Genomic DNA, 19,655 nt, shown 5'->3' with positions numbered 1-19,655 from the left:
TTGCCAATTTGGAGGTAAAAAGCAGGAAACGTTGTGGAATTCAAAACACTTCATATTTTGCTAGTGAATGGGATTCTCCTTCAAAATGGCGCCTCCCTAATTGTATTTGAGCTCTTGTTTAAATTGGTTTCCTTCTCTGGCACTAGTTGGTTTGCTCGGACAAGTTAGTTAAGCCTTAGCTTCCTCATCTGCTAACAGAAACACCTTCCTCCCAGGATTGCTGGGATCGTCGTGTGACAGGAGGCCTGGAAAGTGGCACAAGGGAAGCACTTGATAAATGGTAATTAGGACCACTGGTTGCCTGACCGTGGGAGAAGGTCACTCTAAAATGGACTTTAAGTAGGTAGAAACCAGCCTGAATTTCAGAGTGTGCTTTAGATAATTCACAAAGTAAGTACTTCACGAAGTGCATTGGTCCCAGAGCTGCTACTTAAAAATCACTTCATCCAAAGCACTGGACCTTAAATGCCTTTATCACAGGGCCACCCTGATAATCAAATGAGACTGCAGGTGTATACATACTTTACAAACTAGACAGCATCTCATGATTGTAGAGCACAGAGAGAATGCTTAAACTCAGTAAATTACGCACAGCCCAATTCTGAAATTTTTCTGAGAGTCTTGGTGGAGCCTTCCTAAGATGTGGATGGCTAATTGTGAGGTTCTAAGGAAAATCTCTTCTTCTATTCACAGGCATAAGAGACTCCAGCTTTTCTCAAGAATCATATCCTTCCAAACATATTAGTATACAGAATAGTTTTTATATTTGTAGAAAGAGTGAAATGGAGAAATCATGGTATAGAAAGATTCCACTTGGCAGTGAAGACATTCCCTATAATGTTCACTATCATGAACAATTTTTAAAAGATTTTATTTATTTATTTTTAGAGAGAGGGGAAGGGAAGGAGAAAGAGAGGGAAAGAAACATCAGTGTGTAGTTGCCTCTCGCATGCTCTCCACTGGAGACCTGGCCTGCAACCTAGGCAAGTGCCCTGACTGGGAATCAAACCAGTGACTCTTTGGTTCAAAGCCTGTGCTCCATCCACTGAGCCACACCAGCCAGGGCTACCACAAACAATTTTAAGGATCAGGTAGGAACACTGCTATTTTTATTATGTTACTAAATAATGTTTAGTCAATGTTGTGCTTATCCATAAACTTTTGTTTTTGTTGGTAAGTTCTGTAACCTTTTAAAGTCTGTAAGAATTTCAACGTATCTGTCTCGGTGTGCAACTATTTAACAGAAATATCCTAGCAGTTACCAAGCCTTATTGTTCAAATGCACCAAGAATTCTTCTTGGCATAAAAATTCCTGTTTATTAAACAGTGATATGGGAAGAACTTATTTACATTTCAAGCACTACCAACATACATCATTTATGACAAAAAAAGGGTAAGCACTCCATAAGAAATCTTCAATCACTGTCAATCACCAACACTAAAATACACACAAACCAAAGTAAGCCATGCAAACTGTATTAAATTCAGCTAAACACAGAACTGCTAACAGAGCAAACAAAAAAACAAATAATTATCAGTGACTCACAGACATATTACACAATACACAAAATAACTTGAAAAGGTGTAACCATGGAAACCTGATAACCTAAATTCAGTGCCTTAAAATTTTCCATTTATTTAAACACCCTGTAAATGACGTCTTTACAAAGTTTAATTATTTCAAATGTAGTCAAAGCTTATCTTTGTTATCTGATCATTGATCAAAATAGTTTCAACGATAAATTAGCTGTCTTTAAAATTATTCAAGGACCAATTTAATGAAAGCATGATAAAAATGTCAAACCATTTTTCTAATTTTTCAGCAAACTGTTATTTTCACAACCACTGATTAACAATGGAAAAACTCAACCATATCCAATAAATTCTATAACAGTCAAATATTAAACCGCATTCTGACACAAAGACTTTCAAAGCTTACCCTGTTGCATGCAACCACCTCCACTTCCTCTAATTAGCAACTAAAGCTATTAGCTGTTTCAGTTATAGGTTATTTTCATTGACAATTACCATTTGAATAGTTTCATATTTAGTGCTATAGTCAGTCCTAATGTCTTATAATTTATTTCATAAGCAACATAAGTAAAACATTACTTTTTAGTTCAGTGGCTCCCACACTTAAGATGTAATGTTCAGCGTGTATTTCATTATGTAGATGAGCAATGGATGTTGTTTGACATGATTTAAATGGGTCAACAGTATTTTCCTAGTCACATTAATCATTCAGACAGCTAGAATGAAAAAAAAAGGCCCTGAAAACTAAAACTAGAGAATCTGTTCACACAAATGACACTCACCATTGGCGGGTTATCTAGGATGTGGTTAAGGAGAAGGAAGAGTTGCAGACTTTGAACACATGTTTCATTATTTATTCAGAAACCACTTTAACATCCCAGCTCCATTTTCAGAATCCAAGTGAACACCCACAGGGACAGATTTCTGAGATATCAAAGTGTAAGTTCAAAAAAAGCATTAGACGGAAGTCTGTAAAAAAAAAAAACCCTTTTCATTTGAGAAAAAAGAATGAAATTTGGGGAGCCCAGCTCCAATGATGCTGGCTCCCAAGGGTAGGGTCAGATGTATGGTATCTGTAAAAACATACAGCAGCCCAGATGAGGACACAGCCCTCACTCTGGACAATAATTCTGACTTGCCTGCTGAGGGCTCCTAGAAAGTGAAGAAGAGAAGGGGAACAAGAAAAAGCAGAACCGGCCCTTAGAAAAAGCTGCCGGTTGGTCACCTGGATCCAGCCCTGAGTCAACCAGAAAGAATCTGACAAGGAACATGGAGAGCAACAGACGTGAACTCACAAACGGCAACTCCACAGTTTCCTTTTTCTTGCCTCGTCACAACTGACTTACATCGGGTCTGATCAAGAGATGATTTGGTCTAGCACTCAGTGTGCCAGAATACTATTCTGCACATCCAGCCTACCACTTAGTCTGTTCCTTATGATTCAGGTGTGTTCTAAAAACAAGTATGGAAGTGACATAGTCACATCCCACCCAGGGGAAGCCCTTCAGTGGGTCTTTGGCAGCTGTGAAGACAAGGTCTAGCATTAACTTTTTCATTCTGAATCCTCTTCTGAAAGGTCATCCTCTTAGTGGATGTGCTCTGCCCTCTCCTGAAACCACAAAGAATGAGCCAGATTTCATGAGAAGCCCATGTTTTGTTTTTCCTTATTATGAAAATGGTACATATGTGGTATTAGATATTTTATAACAAGGATGAAAAAGCAGAAATAGTAAATAACAAAAAAACAGCAAAAGTCTTCCTGGACTGATCACTGTTGACATTCAGCAAATACACTTTAGAACATTCTCTATGTATCCACTAATATATACTGTTATTATATTTTATAGATTAATTTCATATTTTAAACACATTCTATCTATACCTGTAGTTTTATTAAACAGCTATCTTAAAAGCAATTAATTTATCTCTGTAACATATAGAAGACACCCTTCTCTAACAAAACAATGTAGACCTACATGGCCCTTTCTCGGCCTCTTGGGTTGCTTTAGTGGTTTCATAGTGTTCTTTTTACGGATGGGTCACATGGTACTTTATTTAACCAATGATGAGCATTTAGGTAGGAGGTTTTTTTAGTTTTTTTCCCTTGCATAATATACATTTTACAAATACAGCTGTACTTATGACCAATATTCTTTTTGGTTTAAATTCCTAAAAGTAGAATTCTCTGGGTTAAGAAGCATGCAAAATTTTGACATTTTTGCAAAGCTGTTCTCCACAAAACAGCAATTTATATTCCCATGGCACTTATTTGCCTACGCCTTCACCAATATTACTGCTAGTCTCATAAATGAAAAATGGTATCTCGCTTTTACTTATTTTTCTTCAGATATTGCTGAGGTTGAAGATCTTTCCCTTTATTTATGTATTTATACTCTTTTGTGATTCTCCATTGAGGCCTCTTGGTGTTTAAAAATTTCTAATTACATGCATTGGAGTGACATTGCTCCATGGGGTCATACGAGTTTCACGTGTACATTTCCACAGCACAAGATCTGTATGTTGCACTGCGGATTTTGGGTTGTTTTTTTTGCTTGACTTATTCTTACGAGTACTCTGAGATCTATGCACTATGTTGTTTCAAATGTCTTTTCAGTTTGCCATTTGCATTTCAACCATATTAATTGGGTTTACATTGAATATATGGGTTAATCTAGGGGGAATATAACTCTTCACAACACTTAGTTGTTTTTATTTAAGATGAGATTTCTTCACATTTGCTGCAGTATTTGTAGTAACCATTCTGTGGAGTTCAATTGCTTTCTTTATAAAGGTCCTGCATGTTTCTTATTATTTGTTTATTCCTGGGTATTTTATATTCTTGGTTACTTTATAAATAAAATGTTTTCCACTGAACTTTCTGCCTAAATATAGGGCAGTAATCTTAAACTTATTTTTCTTCAGTTTTAAAAATTGAAGTATGATACTTTAGTGTCATATTTTTATGTTCCTTAACATATAAAAAAGAAAACATACATACAGACTCTCACTTTAAAAAAGGAGTTGAGACTAACTGGGGTTACCTACACTTTCCTGTCCATCACAGCCAACGCACCCTCTCTCACCTTGTCTCTCCCAAATATTCTGAAGGGCTGACCTGGGTGGGCTAACAGGTGCTAAAATGCCAATAAACTAAAGGCACCAAAAAGAGAAGGACAGACTGGTGGCAGGGGTTGATATTTAAAACAGTTCCAGAAATTGATAACCTAATCATGGGGGGAGAGAGGAGAATCAAAACATCTTTAGATTTATTATTCTATACTTATTTATCTAAGTTTACAGTTCGGTCTTTGTCAGCCTTATGAACAAGGACTCTGTATGACACTAGTTCCTAGGGTCCTCTTGTACTCAGTTTGATTTGCCCCTAGAAAGAGCAATAAATCTTAAAGTTGTAGAAGGGCTGGGGGATCCTCTCTCTATTGCTTCCTCTGAGCAAATGCTCTCCTGATGTATTTTTCTCCGTGAGTCTCATGATACTACTTCTAACTCCACCTTCAAGTCTGGAAAATCACCATGCTACACAGTTGACAGAAAAAACAAAATGCTATTTCTTTCTTTACAAATATCTGATCTATAGATAATAACATGAAAGAATTTATTATACCCTTTTCCCTGTATTTGAATTTTTAATAATAAAAAGTTTTAAAAGTATTTGATTCAGCACTAAGAAACTATCTTTTCTAAAGAATTCTAAGAAGTATAGGTAATAGAAGACTTATTTTAAATCTGGGGTGCTGTTTATACATGAAAAACTGAGCATTTAAAATGAGCATTGACCTGAAGTTGCTCCTCGGCTGTAAGCTAGGAAGGCCCAGGACTAGGACTTCTTGATGGTAGAACTATAAAGTTATTTACACATTTCTAATTTGGAGTTCACAACCGCAGCAGTAATCCGGGGGCCCAGAATTTTAGTTGCTCATATACCATGCAAGTCAAACTCTTAAAAGTGCACTGGAGCACAAGGCTGGACATTTAGTTTCTGAGTGCAGTGTGATGTAAGTTTAGATCCCAGCTGGAATCTAAAAAAGTGTTTTGGGCTTGTCCATCGTGATGAAGTACAGAGTCACGAGAGTCTTCCCAGAAGTTCAACAATGGAAGTGTTGAAGAACAATGCAGAGTAAGAGAAGGTCTATTTCTACCTTTGTGGTATAAAACCTGAGGTAGCAAGTAGATTTTTTGCATTAAAAATATCTACTAAGTAGGTATTTCGGGAATAATGTGTATCATATAGAAAGGCTACAAATCCACAAAGGAGGCTGCGGTGAACTGACATGGGCAGAATCCACACTTATATCTGAAGTTTCGTCATTACCAAGTCTGCCTTGCCCTCAGGTTGGCCAGCACTAGATGATACTGATCTCATGGAGAAATCTGAAAAAGACTGGCAATATTTGTTTTTGGTGACTGCTAACTTCAGACCTCAGAAATATTATGTACCTCTAGTCTTTTTGCCTCCAGCCAACCAGCCTGACTGCAATTTGCAGCCACAAGTGGCAAACTGACATTGAGAATTTATGAGCTTCACCATATTAGTAATGCACATTTCCTTTGAATTATTCTAGCCTGTAGCCTGAAGCACATTATAATGATCAATCCTTTTGCCACACAAGTCTGAAGACCTACAAGTGGTTCAGATAGCTACATTAATACATTTCAGTGTTTTAGGTAGACTGGTAAATAAAAGTTCATATATGACAAATGAAAAGCAGATGATTTTTTTTGTATTGCTAGAAATTTTTAACTATCTTAGCTAATTAAAATTTGGTCCCAGTCACAGTGTATCTATGATTCCCTAACACATTAGAGGTGTTTTTCACTTTACTATCAAAACAATAATTGCTATTTACAGTGTGCTTGAAGCAGAATATTTGGGTAGGTGATCTAGATTATAGATAAAGTTGGTTCTACACTAAGATAAATATGTGGACTTAGCTGTTTGGAAAGCATTTTTTTACATAAACGATGTGGCTAAATTCTCAGGCTAGCCTATTTGCCCATAATTTAACTGAAATACTACATATCTGTAATGATAACAAAAGCTAAGAAACATTCAGCTGCAAGCACCTAGTATTTCAGCTACATTACGTGCTGAGCTAGCCTGGGATTGTGGCTGCCATTTACTATATGGTTGCTTACGGAACAGGTGCTCCACGTTGTTGGGCAATTAGGAAAGTGAGAAGTCCACTCTGCTGCCTTCCACTTCCCATTTTCAGCCTCCTTCCCTCCACTGGAAAGTAGATGGAGGCTGAGCAGCACTGAAAGCACTGGAGACAAGAGAACAAAGTGAAGTCTCATCCTTCTTATAAAACCTGTACCAGTTTCAGAGCCAGGATTCTCAGGTTGCTTCAACTTTTCCAACTTCTACAGCAAGTGAAAAAAATTAAGTTTGTTTTGAAGTTCAAGCAACCCCTCTTACCTTATCCTTAACACCAGAGTGAACATCTCATGCTCTAGTACAGCCGCCCTGATGGGAAACACACAGAGGCTCTGGAGGACCATTATCACTCCACCCAGACTTCACCAAGACGGGCAGGTATAGTTAATGATTGTTCAGAACTTAAACGGAGCCAGTGTAACTGAACCGTCTAGCTTCAGTTCTGGCTCTAAGATTTACTAGCTGTCAACCTTCCACAAGTTAACTATTCTGTGCCTTAGTTTCTTCATCTGTTAAAAATGGGAAAATAAAAAATCATTGTAAGCATTAAATAAATTCATAGAGATTAAGTACTTATTTAGCATGGCAGCTGGCACACAGAGATCGATAAGCTATCACTCAAAATAGGTTTAATATCACTATGAATGAAAAAGGTACTATTTTCCATTGTAATTATTCAATATTTTAAAAAATATTTTATTTATTTATCTTTAGAGGGGAAGGAAAGGAGAGAGGGAGAGAAACATCAATGTATGGTTGCCTTTTGTGCGTCCCCTGATGGGAACTGGCCTGCAGGGAACTGGTCTGCAACCCAGGCATGTGCCCTGACTGGGAATCGAACCGCGATTGTCTGGTTCGCAGGCCCGTGCTCAATCCACTGAGCTACACCAGCTAGAGTGTAATTATTCAATATTTTGCAGGAGATATTTTCAAATCTATTTTTGCTAAGATTAGCAACCATTGGTGGATGGTAATAGTAATAGTAATAGCAGTAATAGTAATTACTACTCTAATAGTAATTTTCTATTTATGATTTAGTATTTTTAAAACTAAATACATTGATGTGACATTGGTTAATAAGATTATATGTCTTTTTTAATTACTTAATTTTTATTGTTTTTTTCCATTACCATTTAGTTCCCTCATATCCCCCACTCTCCTGCAGTCATGCAGTCACCACACTGTTGTCCACATCCATGAGCCCTGCTTTGTTTTTGCTCAATCCCTCCACCTCTTACTCCTGCCTTAGCTGTCAGCCTGCTCTCTATGAGTCTGCCTCCATTTGCTTGTTTGTTCATCAGATTCTACATATGAGTGAAACCATGTTGGATTTGTCTTTCTCTGACTGGCTTATTTCACTCAGCATAATGTTCTTTAGGTCCATCTATACTGTCGCAAAGGATTAAACTCTTCTTTTTTACAACTGAATAGTATTCCATTGTTTAAATGCCCCATAGTGGTTTTATCCACTCATCTACTGATGGACATTTGAGCTGCTTCCATATCTTGGTGATTGAAAATAATGCTGCAATGAACATAGGGGTGCTTATGTTCTTTCAAATTAGTATTTTGGGTTCCTTTGGATATATTCCCAGAAATGGGATCTCTGGGTCAAAAGGCAGATCCATTTTAATTTTTGAGGTAATTCCATACTGCTTTCCACAGTGGCTGCGCCAATCTGCATTCCCATGTTCCCCTTTCTCCACATCCTCGCCAGCACTTGTTGGTTTATTGATTACAGCCAACCTGACAGGTGTGAGATGGCATCTCATTGTGGTTTTAATTTGCGTTTCTCTGACGATTAGTAACATTGAGCATCTTTTCATATGTCTGTTGGCCATCTGTATGCCCTCTTTGTAGAAGTCTCTATTCAGGTCCTTTGCCTATTTTTTAATTGGGTTGTTTGCTTTATTGGTGTTGAGTTTTATACATTTTAGATATCAACCCCACATCACATATACCAGTGAATATGTTCTCCCATTCTGTGCATTGTCTTTTTATTTTGTTGATGCTTTCCTTTGCTGTGCAAAACCTTTTTAGTTTGATAAAATCCCATTTGTTCATTTTTTTCTCATTTCCCTTGCCTAGGGAGCTATAGCTGATAATATATTGCTACGAGCTATGTCTGAGGGTTTGCTACTTATATTTTCTTCTAGGATTTTTATGGTTTTGAGTTTAACATTTAAGTCTTTGATTCATTTTGAATTTATTCTTGTGTGTGGTATAAGAAGCTGACCTAGTTTAATTTTTATGTATATATCTGTCCAATTTCCCCAACACCATTTACTGAATAAACTATTATTAGCCCATTGTATGTGCTTGCTTCCTCTGTCAAATATTAATAGACTATAAAGGTGTGAACTTATTTCTGGGCTTCTGTTCTGTTCCATTGATCTATGTGTCTGTTTTTATGGCAGTACCATGATGTTTTGTATAGTATAGTATAGTATAGTATAGTATAGTATAGTATAGTATAGTATAGTATAGATTGAAATGAGGTAGCATGATTCCTCCAACCTTGTTCTTCTTTCTCAGGATTGCAGTTGCTATGCAGGGACTTTTGTGGTTCCATATAATTTTTAAAATACTTGTTCTAGTTCTCTGAAATATATTGTTGGAATCTTGATAGGAATCATGTTGAGTCTATAAATTGATTAGGGTAGTATGGACATTTTGACGATGTTAATTCTTTTTATTTTTAAAGTGAAACTCATTGGTATGACATTGGTGAATAAGATTATATTAGTTTCAAGTGTACAATATTATATCATCTATATATTGATTGCATACTCATTACTCAAATGTTAGTCTCCTTCTGTCACCATATACGTATGTGATCTCCTTTACCCTCTTTTTAATTGACTTTTGTATATCAGTGTGGGCTTGTGGATATTTACTCTTTTCTTTGGATTATAATCCAATTCTATCATTGTTTTGTTGCTCAAACTCTTTCAGGTTGGTTTCTGTCCCTTTATTTGTAGCATCCCTCATTTTCTGGTATCACAGGATGCTCTATACTCATCTTGTATTTTCTCTGCCTAATCTTGAAATCAATCCAAGGACCCCTGTTCTTTTTACTGCAGAATGGTACTTAGAAACAAAGATATGGGCACTAAATGTGCTGACTGCATTGTAAAATTACTGATTCTATTTCCTTCGGTGAAGTGAGTTAGGAAATATAAACATACACAAGCATCTGTATTTCTCTTTTTTGCTGAATTTGGAAGCTCTTTATTTATTTACTTTGTAATATTCAATATTATTTTGTATTAGTTTCAGGTGTCCAGTATCGTGGTTGGACAATTATACAACTTACAAAGTGGTCCCCCCACTCTTTCCAGTATCTGCCTGGTACCAGACCATGCATAGTTATTACAATATTATTGACCATATTCCCTATGCTATACTTTATATCCCTGTGACTATTTTGTAACTACCAATTTGTAGTTCTTACTCTCTTCACCTTTTTTTCACCCAGTTTCCCAAGTCCCCTCCCCTCTGATAACCATCAGTCAGTCTGTTCTCTGTATCTATGAGCCTGTTTCTATTTTATTTGTGCATTTATTTTGTTCTTTAGATTCCACACATTAAGTGAAACCATACAGTATTTGTCTTTCTCTGGCTGGCTTATTTCATGCATAATACCCTTTAGGTCTATCCATGCTGTCCCAAATGGCAAGATTTCATTTTTTATGACTAAGTAATATTCCACCGCATATGCTATGTACCACCTTTTTATCTGCCTGTCTATTAACATTTTTTTAGTCCTCACCTAAGGACTTGCTTACTGACCTTATAGAGAGAGGCAAGGAGGGAGAGGGAAACACTGACTGGCTGCCTCCTGCACACACCCAGACTAGGGAGAGAACCTGCAATCTGAGCACTTGTCCTGACAAGGAATCAAACCTGCAACCCCAGTGCATAGGATGACACTCCAACCAACTGAACCACCCAGCCAGGGCTCCACTTGTCTAGTGATGAGCACTCAGATTGCTTCCATAACTTGGCTAATGTAAATAACAATGTAATGAACATAGGGATGCATATGTTTTTTCAAATTAGTGTTTTTTGTTTCTTCAGATATATAACCAGAAGTAGAATTGCTAGGTCATAAGGCAGTTCCATTTTTAATTTTTTGAGGAACTTCCATACTGTTTTCCATACTGGCTACACCAATCTGCATTCCCACCAACAGTGCACAAGGGTTCCCTTTGTCCATATGTTCACCAACTCTTGTTTGTTGATTTCCTGATGATAGCCATTTTGACAAATATGAGGTGATATCTCATTGTGGTTTTAATTTGCATTTTTCTGATGATTAGTGGTGTTGAGCATTTTCTCATATGTCCATTGGCCAACTGTATGTTCACTTTGGAAAAGTGTCTTTTCAGATCTTCTGCACATTTTTAATTGGATTATTTGTTTTTTGACAATGAATTAAATGAGTTCTTTAAAAATTCCAGATGCTAGCCCTTTATTGGATGTGCTTTTGGCAAATAATTTCTCTCATTCAGTAGGTTGTCATTTTGTTGATGGTCTTCTTTGCTGTGCAAAACCTTTTGTTTGATGTAGTCTCATTTGTTTATTTTTTCGAGATTTTATTAATTTATTTTTAGAGACAGGGGAAGGGAGGGAAAAAGAGAGAGAGAAACACTGATTTGAGAGAGAAACACTGGTTGATTGCCTCTCGTATGTGCCCCAACCAGGGACCAAACCTGCAATCCAGGCACGTACCCTGACCTGGGGCTGAACCAGTGAACTTTTGATTTGTGGGACAATGCCCAACCAACCAAACCCCACCAGTCAGGGCTTATTTTTACTCTGATCCCCTTGCCTAGGACATATATCAGAAAAAATATTGCTAAGAGAAATGTCAGAGATTTTACTGCCTATGTTTTCTTCTAGGAGTTTTATGGTTTCAAGTCTTACATTTCAATCTTTAATCCATTTTGAGTTTATTCTTGTATCTGGTGTGAGGAGGTTGTCTAGTTTCATTTGTTTTGCATGTTTTCTGTTCAATTCCAGATCTTTTAAATTGATATAATGTATATTAGACAACATTACAGGTTGCTGAAGTATAGAAAGCTAGCAAAAATTTTCTAAATCATTTTTTAATTTTTCTTTTTTTTGTTTTTTTCTTTTTTTAAACTTTTTTACTGATTATGCCATTACATTTGTTCTATCCCCCCCTCCATTCCCCTCCACCCTGCATACCCCTCCCCCACCATCTCCCCCTTTAGTTCATGAACACGTGTCTCAAATTCTTTAGATTCTGTATTTCCCCTACTATTCTTACCCTCCCCCTATCTTTTTTCTATCTACTGTCTATGCTACTTATTTTCTGTACCTTCTCCCCCCTTCTCCTCCTCCCACTCCCCTGTTGCTAACCCTCCATGTGATCTTCATTTCTATGGTTCTCCTCCTGATCTAGCTGTCCTCTTAGTTTGCTTTTGTTTTAGGTGTGGTTGTTACTAACTGTGAGTTTGCTGTCCTTTCACTGTTCATCTTTTTTATCTTCTTTTTCTTAGGTAAGTCCCTTTAACATTTCATATAATAAGGGCTTGGTGATGATGAACTCCTTGAATTTGGTCTTATCTGAGAAGCACTTTATCTGTCCTTCCATTCTAAATGAAAACTTTGCTGGGTAGAGCAATCTTGGTTGTAGGTCTTTGGTTTTCATGACTTGGAATACCTCTTTCCAGCCCCTTCTTGCCTGTAAGGTCTCTTTTGAGAAATCAGCTGACAGTCTGATGGGAACTCCTTTGTAGGTAACTGTTCTCTTAGCTCTTGCTGCTTCTAGGATTCTCTCCTTCATTTTAATCTTGGCTAATGTAATGATGATGTGCCTTGGTGTGTTCCTTCTTGGGTCCAACTTCTTTGGTACTCTCTGAGCTTCCTGGATTTCCTGGAAGTCTATTTCCTCTGCCAGAATGGGGAAGTTCTCTGTTATTATTTGTTCAAATAAGGTTTCCACTCGTGACTCTTCCCCTTCTGGTACCCCTATAATTCGGATGTTGGAACGTTTAAAGATGTCCTGGAGGTTCCTAAGCTTCTCTTCATTTTTCTGAATTCTTATTTCTTCATTCTTTTCAGTTTGATCATTTTTCTCTTCCTTCTGGTCCACTCCCTTGATTTGAGTCCCAATCTCCTTTCCATTACTATTGGTTTCCTTTGTATTACCATTCATTTCAATTAGTTTAGCTTCCATATGTTTCTCTAATTTGTGACTAAAATCAACCAGTTCTGTAAGGATCCTGATAACCAGTGTTTTGAACTGTGCATCTGAAAGACTGGCTATTTCTTCATTGCTTAGATCTATTGGTTCTGGGGCTCTGAGTTGTCCTAGAGCCATTTTTGGTCTATTCGTGCCGTTAAGTAAGCAGAGCGAAGCCTTAGTTGTTTACCAGGACGGGGCGACCCAGGTCACTGGTTTGTGACGCTGTGTGTGGGGGCATGGTCAGAGAGGGAGCAATGGCGGTCCTCTCCGCCAGCCCAGCCCGTCCAGTCACCCCACTCGCCCCGGGCCTGTTTATCCGATCGGAATTGTGCGAGCCTGCTGCCCCACACAGGCTTCCCTCCTTACTGGTTTATCCGCACGCAGATGCGTGACCGACCGCTGACAGCCCGCAGCTCCTCTTCCCTGTGCGCTCCTTTGGCTAGCCCGGGATCTGCGCCTTCGGCTGCTCGCGCATTGCACACCACCCTTTCGGGGATTTTTTCTTGCCAACCTGCTCCGCTGCTGGCTTCACTCCTCTTACCGGTTTAGCTGAGCATTTAGTTGTCTTCGGACTCCGTATTGTCGATTTTCTGTGTGGCTTGGTTGTGTTTATTGTTGTTAAAAATAGTTGTTCTTAGATCTGGTTGTGAACGGAGGCAAGGTGGTTCTACCTACATCTCCATCTTGGCGGAAGTCCTCATTTTTAAAATTTTTCAAGTACAGTTGACATATGTCAGTTTCAAGTGTATACCCCAGTAATTAGACATCATATAACTGATTAAGTGATCATCCTAATAAATCTCATACCTGACACCATACATAGTTATTAGAATATTATTGACTATATCCCATATGCTGTGCTTTACATCCCTGTGACTAGGAAAACTATTGCCTTCAGAAGCATAATCATAATAATATAATCGATATGTTTGTAGCAATTTACAAAATAACTCCATACACATTATTTAATTTGGTATAAAAATCTGTGTCAGGTAAATTGAGAAAGTATCATTGTACTTATTTCATAGGCAAAACCCCCTGAAACTCAAGGAGGCTAAAAGATTTTCCCAAGATCACAAAAGTCACAAGTGGCAAATCTAGATTTTGAACCTAAGTCTATTTTTTAAAAACCTTTTTATTTGTAGAAAATTTCAAACATAAACAAGAGACAGATTACTATAACAAACTGCCATGTACCCATCATCCCATTTCAAGTTATCCACTTATGCCGACCTTGTTTCATCTACAACCGTCCTCCCCTCCCATTGAGTTATTTGAAGCCAATCCCAGATATATTATTTCATCTGTAAATATTTCAGTACGAATATCTAAAAGATAAAAACTCCTTTTAATTATTTAACTATATAACCTCATCACATCAAAAAATTAACAGCAATTCCTTAATTTTATCAAATATTTGGACAGTCATGGTATTCTCCTTTTGTTATATATATATATTTAGCTTTTTTATTAAACAGTTTATTAAAATAAGATTCAAAAAGGCCTATATATTGCATTTGACTGACATGTCTCTTATGCCTGTTTTAATCAATTCCTCTCTCCTCCTGAAATACCTTTCTTTGTCCCTAGCATCTCCCACATTCTGAATTCACTGGTTATATCTCAGTGGTGACATTTAACATGTTTTTCTTATATTTCCTATAACTGATATTAAACCTAGGGAGTTGTTTTGATTCAAGTCCAGTTTTGTTTTTGTTTTGGCAAGAATATTTACTAGATGAAGGTGTGATTTGATAGCTGTCTCTTCTTCTGTGATATTAGTGACCATTTATGGTCAGTGCCTTGATCCATTAACTCATTAGGGGTTTGCCAAGTGGTAGTATTTTAACAGACCTCTTTTGTTCATTGGCAGGAAAACTTTCTGCCCTGGCTAGTGTGGCTCAGTGGATTGAGCACTGGCCTGTGAACCAAAGGGTGGCCTGTTTGATTCCCAGTCAGGGTCCATGCCTTGGTTTCGGGCCAGGTCCCCAGTAAGGGGCACGCAAGAGGCAACCACATACTGATGTTTCTCTCCATCTCTTTCTCCCTCCCCTCCCCTCTCCATAAAAATAAATTATTTTTAATAACAAAACCCTTTCTTTTATCAAACTATTTGGTCAATCTGAGGTTGAGTTCATACAGGAAATGAAGCTAAAGGCTTGATTCTTTTGTTTATTTAACCAGTTTTCAGCAAGTTAAAATTTAAAGCTATGAACAACAAATTCAATGTACTTAATAAGAAATTAAATAAAATTTCTATCTGAAATATTTGATCTAAAATATTATCTACTTCTGTGTAAATAATTTTTATGTGAAAGACTGAGTCAGTGAAACTTAATTTCACTTTGAAGTAAAAACACTGGTCAGAGTCCAGTAAAACAGAAACACTTCACTAATTTTTATCATAAAGTAAAACATTAATCACCCAGATTTAATAAACCACATATCTTCTCCACCCTTTTCTTCTCATACTTTCATTCGGGGGGTGGGGTGGGACTGGAAGAATAGTAATAAGACAAGACTGCAATTTTAAGGGGGCAAAAACTCAACTCCAAATGGATTTTTCTTTAAGAAAGAAACCCAAAACCAAAAGAAAACAGGTAAAATTAGCTATTGGAAATTATGGCCATGTGAATCAACCCTTGCTCTCCACATCTGGCAGCACTTAGCTCCCCGAGGGCACGCTTGGTGCCCTGGGGCACCGTTACACATGTTTGACCAGCAGGGCAACAACAAAGGACACAGAGGCTATAAAAAGAGGCAGCAGGTAACCATCAGGCTGGCCAAATGGCTGAGGCACTTTGACAAAACACACAATGAAGCAACTGGTTATTCCCATGGTTGAAAAGTCAACGAGGACTGCTTTATTTTAGGACTCTTTAAGGCACTGAGTTACTTCCTTGTTTTAATCAGGTCCACAAATTCTCCCTTTTCTTTCAGACATTCAGTGAGTAACATCAGAGACAAGCTATATAAAGCCACCTTTATAAAGCCAGCTTGTCTCCTTGCCAAAAACCCATCTGAGAATTCAACTAGACTGTTTTCTGGACTCTGCCCCCAGACTGTGGAGGAAGTGAAGGTGCCAAGTTATTCTGCAAACACTTCAGCAGTATACTCAGAAAGAGACAAAAGTACTCATGAATGAGATGGTCTATCTTATTATATTCACTCTGGAACTTAGATGAGTGAGTATATAGTACTTTTAGTTTTAAATATGGCTCCCAGCTAAGTAGACACTGCATGATTTTGAAGTAGGGGTTTTGCCTTTTTGCCACAGCCTAAAGCCCTCTTTTGGAGCTGTTGGTAGTGGAGTGTCTCCCTACTCTCCCCCCCATGAATCCTTGCCCTCCTGTTTATGAAGACTACTAAAACATATCAACTCATTCTTCCTAATACAATTTTAGCAAAATACAAGAATGATTAACTCCTAATAAACTAAGGCTTTATGGGGAGAGTCCCTTAACCCAAGGGAATGATTCTAGTAGTTGGAAATTTTATGTTCCAAACAGGTTGTAGGGGAGGTATTTGGGGCAACTATACTCCTCCAATAATTTTAGTTATGCCATTGTTAATAATCTGTTCCATAAAAATAAAGCTTTGGGGGAGGTACTCTAAATGTCCTTAGTTACCCCTTCTAGTGAAATATTTCTGAATTGTGAATTTTTGAAAGTCAATTTTCTACACTGTCATTCATATTTACTTTTCAAAATAATTTCTTAAAACTAAGAAACAGGAAAATTTTTTATTACATATATGTACACACATACATGTAGGTATGCATTTAATTATGGAATTAAGACATCTTTTAACAAATAGATCACAAACAATTAAATATTTGAAGAATCTAAACATATTTTCATTTTTAAGCACAAAAGAAAGTTGAGTGAAAGATTTTTATTAAGAAACAGCATATTTCTCACTAATTGATGTTGCTCCAATGATTTCCCCCTTCCTTCTCGGCTGCTTTAGTTTGTTTCCACCTCTGCAATGTTGTTTGTTTTGTTTTGTTTTGAATGTGGGCTTAAAAATGAGCTAAGGTTGAGGTGGTTATTTTTGTGTGCTATAGCTTTTCCATTCATCTGGTGTTTTGGAAAATGTCTGCCATAGATGCCCATATGATAGGGGACTCGAAGACCAGAAAACATTATCTCTATTTCCTTTTTACTGTAATATAGAATGTTTCTTATGTCCATGCTTTTGCTTAGAATTTATAAATAGGCAAGAACTAAAAGATGCTGGAACTCTACAGTTCAAGGATTTTTAGGTGCACTTTTCATAGTAAATACATTTTAAAAGAGAATACATAAATGCATTTATAATTATTAACAATAGTAAACTATACTTTTAAAGGTGATACATTCTCTGTGGAATTTATTTTATTTCATTTTTTAAAGATTTTATTTATTTTATTTTTATGCATATACTTAAAAAAAAGATTTTATTTATTTACTTTGAGAGAGTTTGGAAAGGGAGAGAGATAAAGAGGGAGAGACATCAATGTGTGAGAGATACGTGGATTGGTTGCCTCTTGCACGCCTCCAGCACGCCTCCAGCTGGGGACCTGGCCTGCAGCCCAGGCATGTGCTCTGACTAGGAATCGAACCTTGATGCTCTGGTTTGCAGGCCCGTGGTCAATCCATTGAGCTACACCAGCCAGGGCTCTCTGTGGAATTTATTGAACCTCTCCTGGTTTGTTACTGTTTGGCCAGGTATTTCCTGTTGAATTCTTATTTCTCTATTTTCCTTCTTTGTTCAGGCTATGTTTGTATCTACAAGACTAAAAAAAGGCCTATAGCCCTGACTGGTGTAGCTCAGTGGATTGAGTGCGGGCCTGTGAACCAAAGGATTGAGGTTCGATTCCCAGTCAGGGCACATGCCTGGGTTGCAGGCCAGTTCCCAGTGGGGGACGCATGAGAGGCAACCATACACTGATATTCTCTCCCTCTCTCCTTCCCTTCCCCTCTACATTTAAATAAATAAAATCTTTAAAAAAGAGGCCTATAAAGTTGCTTTAACAATAAATACATGGTTAAAGTAACACACTAATCATGATAATTTCAGGAAAATCAAGAATCAAGTTACAGTATGGATTAATGTTCTTAAATTATTAAAGTGAATGTATATCTATACTTCACATATAAAACAAGCAATGTCCTTCCTTTTTTAACCCCCAGACACTGATTTGCTACCATAGCTTCAAATTCTTACATATATAAATCTATTTGTCATGTAGTTCACAGCAAAACAAACATTATTATTATTTATTTTTCACAAATCTTCCCTTCGAAGATGCCCATGATGTTATTGGTAAATGAAAAAGCAAGTTGCAGATGCAACTTGATAGTTGCATAGTATGATATCACTAAAAACACACATACATAGACATCTGCACATGCATTGAAAACAAAAGTCTAGGTGAAGATTACCAAGTTTTCCTGCTTAGCATTCTTCAGTGTTTTTCAACCACTTTCAGAACATAATTCTCACTTCTCCAAGTCTACAAGGCCCGGCCCTGCACAGTCTGGACCCTTCCACCTCTCCGGCCTCCCCCTCCACTCTCCCTGTCACTCACTGCCCCCCAACTACAGGAATTCCTTTCTGTTCCTTCAGACGTTTTAAGTCTTTTCTAGTCTCTGTGTTTGCTCTTTCACCAACTCCTCACCTCAGTGGCCCAGTCACATCCTTCAGGTCTCAGCTCAAATGTCATTTCCTCAGATGCCTTCTGGGAGCACTCTCTCTGCAGTACTCACCCCCTTCTGACTTTGTTTATTTCCTTCAAGGCACTTTTCCTGTTCTAGAGTTAACACGTTTGTTTGCGTCTTTTGCCTCCCTATCACAACGCCAGCTCTGCAAGGTCTGAACGGAGCACCTACCACAGCAGTTGCTGGAGTTTGTTCCTCTCTTTCTTCAGGCCTCTTCAGCCTAGTAAAATCTTTAGTACTTTGCATCTGGATTGCATTCTTTCAGAGGCTAATTTTTACAATTTGGATTTTACCTTTTTGGCAAAAGAACCATCCACATGAGCAAAAACCAGTGGGTATCAAGTACAGTTAAATCATCTGCTATCTGAAGAGCTGAGGGTGAGAAAACTTCATGCAAACTTCAGGGCAAATGACATTGGTAGATAAACTAAAAATGAAGTAAATTATTTTTGAAAATTATAATGTAAATCAGAGGGGAAATTCAAATAACACATACACAAATGTGTATATGTGCCTACATATGTATTAAATTATTTACATACAGTCAGCCTTCCCTATCCATGGATTCTGCATCATCAGATTCAACCAACTGCAAACAGAAAACAGTTGACCCTTGAACAACATGGGTGTGAACCGCACAGGTCCACTTATACATGGATTTTTTTCAGTAAATACAGAAAATGTCTTTTCTCTTCCTTATGATTTAAAAAAATATTTATTTATCTTTAGAGGGGAAGGGAAGGAGAGAGGGAGAGAAATATCAATGTATGGTTGCCTCTCCTGCGTCCCCTGCTGGGAACTGGCCTGCAACCCAGGCATGTGCCCTGACTGGGAATTGAACCTTGATGCTCTGGTTTGCAGGCCCGTGGTCAATCCACTGAGCTACACCAGCCAGGGCTCTTCCTTATGATTTTAATAACATTTTAGCTTAATTTATTGTAAGAATACAGTATATAATACATATAACATACAAAAGTTGTGTTAATTGACTCTTTATGTTATTGGTAAGGCTTCTAGTTAACAGTACATT

The 19,655-nt window shown here is 37.5% G+C and overlaps 1 protein-coding gene across 4 annotated transcripts in view; it reads right to left on the bottom strand.

The window, feature by feature from the left end:
* Window positions 1-19,655, bottom strand: part of METAP1D (methionyl aminopeptidase type 1D, mitochondrial) — an 82,147-nt gene that overhangs the window by 29,708 nt on the left and 32,784 nt on the right. Inside the window, exon 2 of one of the 4 annotated variants that reach the window (XM_037151284.2) lies at window positions 2,316-2,457. The exons of the other annotated variants lie outside the window; for them this stretch is intronic. The gene's annotated coding sequence lies outside the window, so the exon portion shown is untranslated. The remainder of the gene's footprint in view (window positions 1-2,315; window positions 2,458-19,655) is intronic. 4 annotated transcript variants of the gene reach the window in all.

The sequence above is a fragment of the Artibeus jamaicensis genome, unplaced genomic scaffold (assembly GCF_021234435.1).
Source record: "Artibeus jamaicensis isolate MK-2021 breed Jamaican fruit bat unplaced genomic scaffold, CSHL_Jam_final contig_391, whole genome shotgun sequence".
Lineage (NCBI taxonomy): Eukaryota > Metazoa > Chordata > Mammalia > Chiroptera > Phyllostomidae > Artibeus > Artibeus jamaicensis.
Note: the sequence above shows the minus strand (reverse complement) of the source record. Positions and strands in the feature narration are given on the sequence as shown.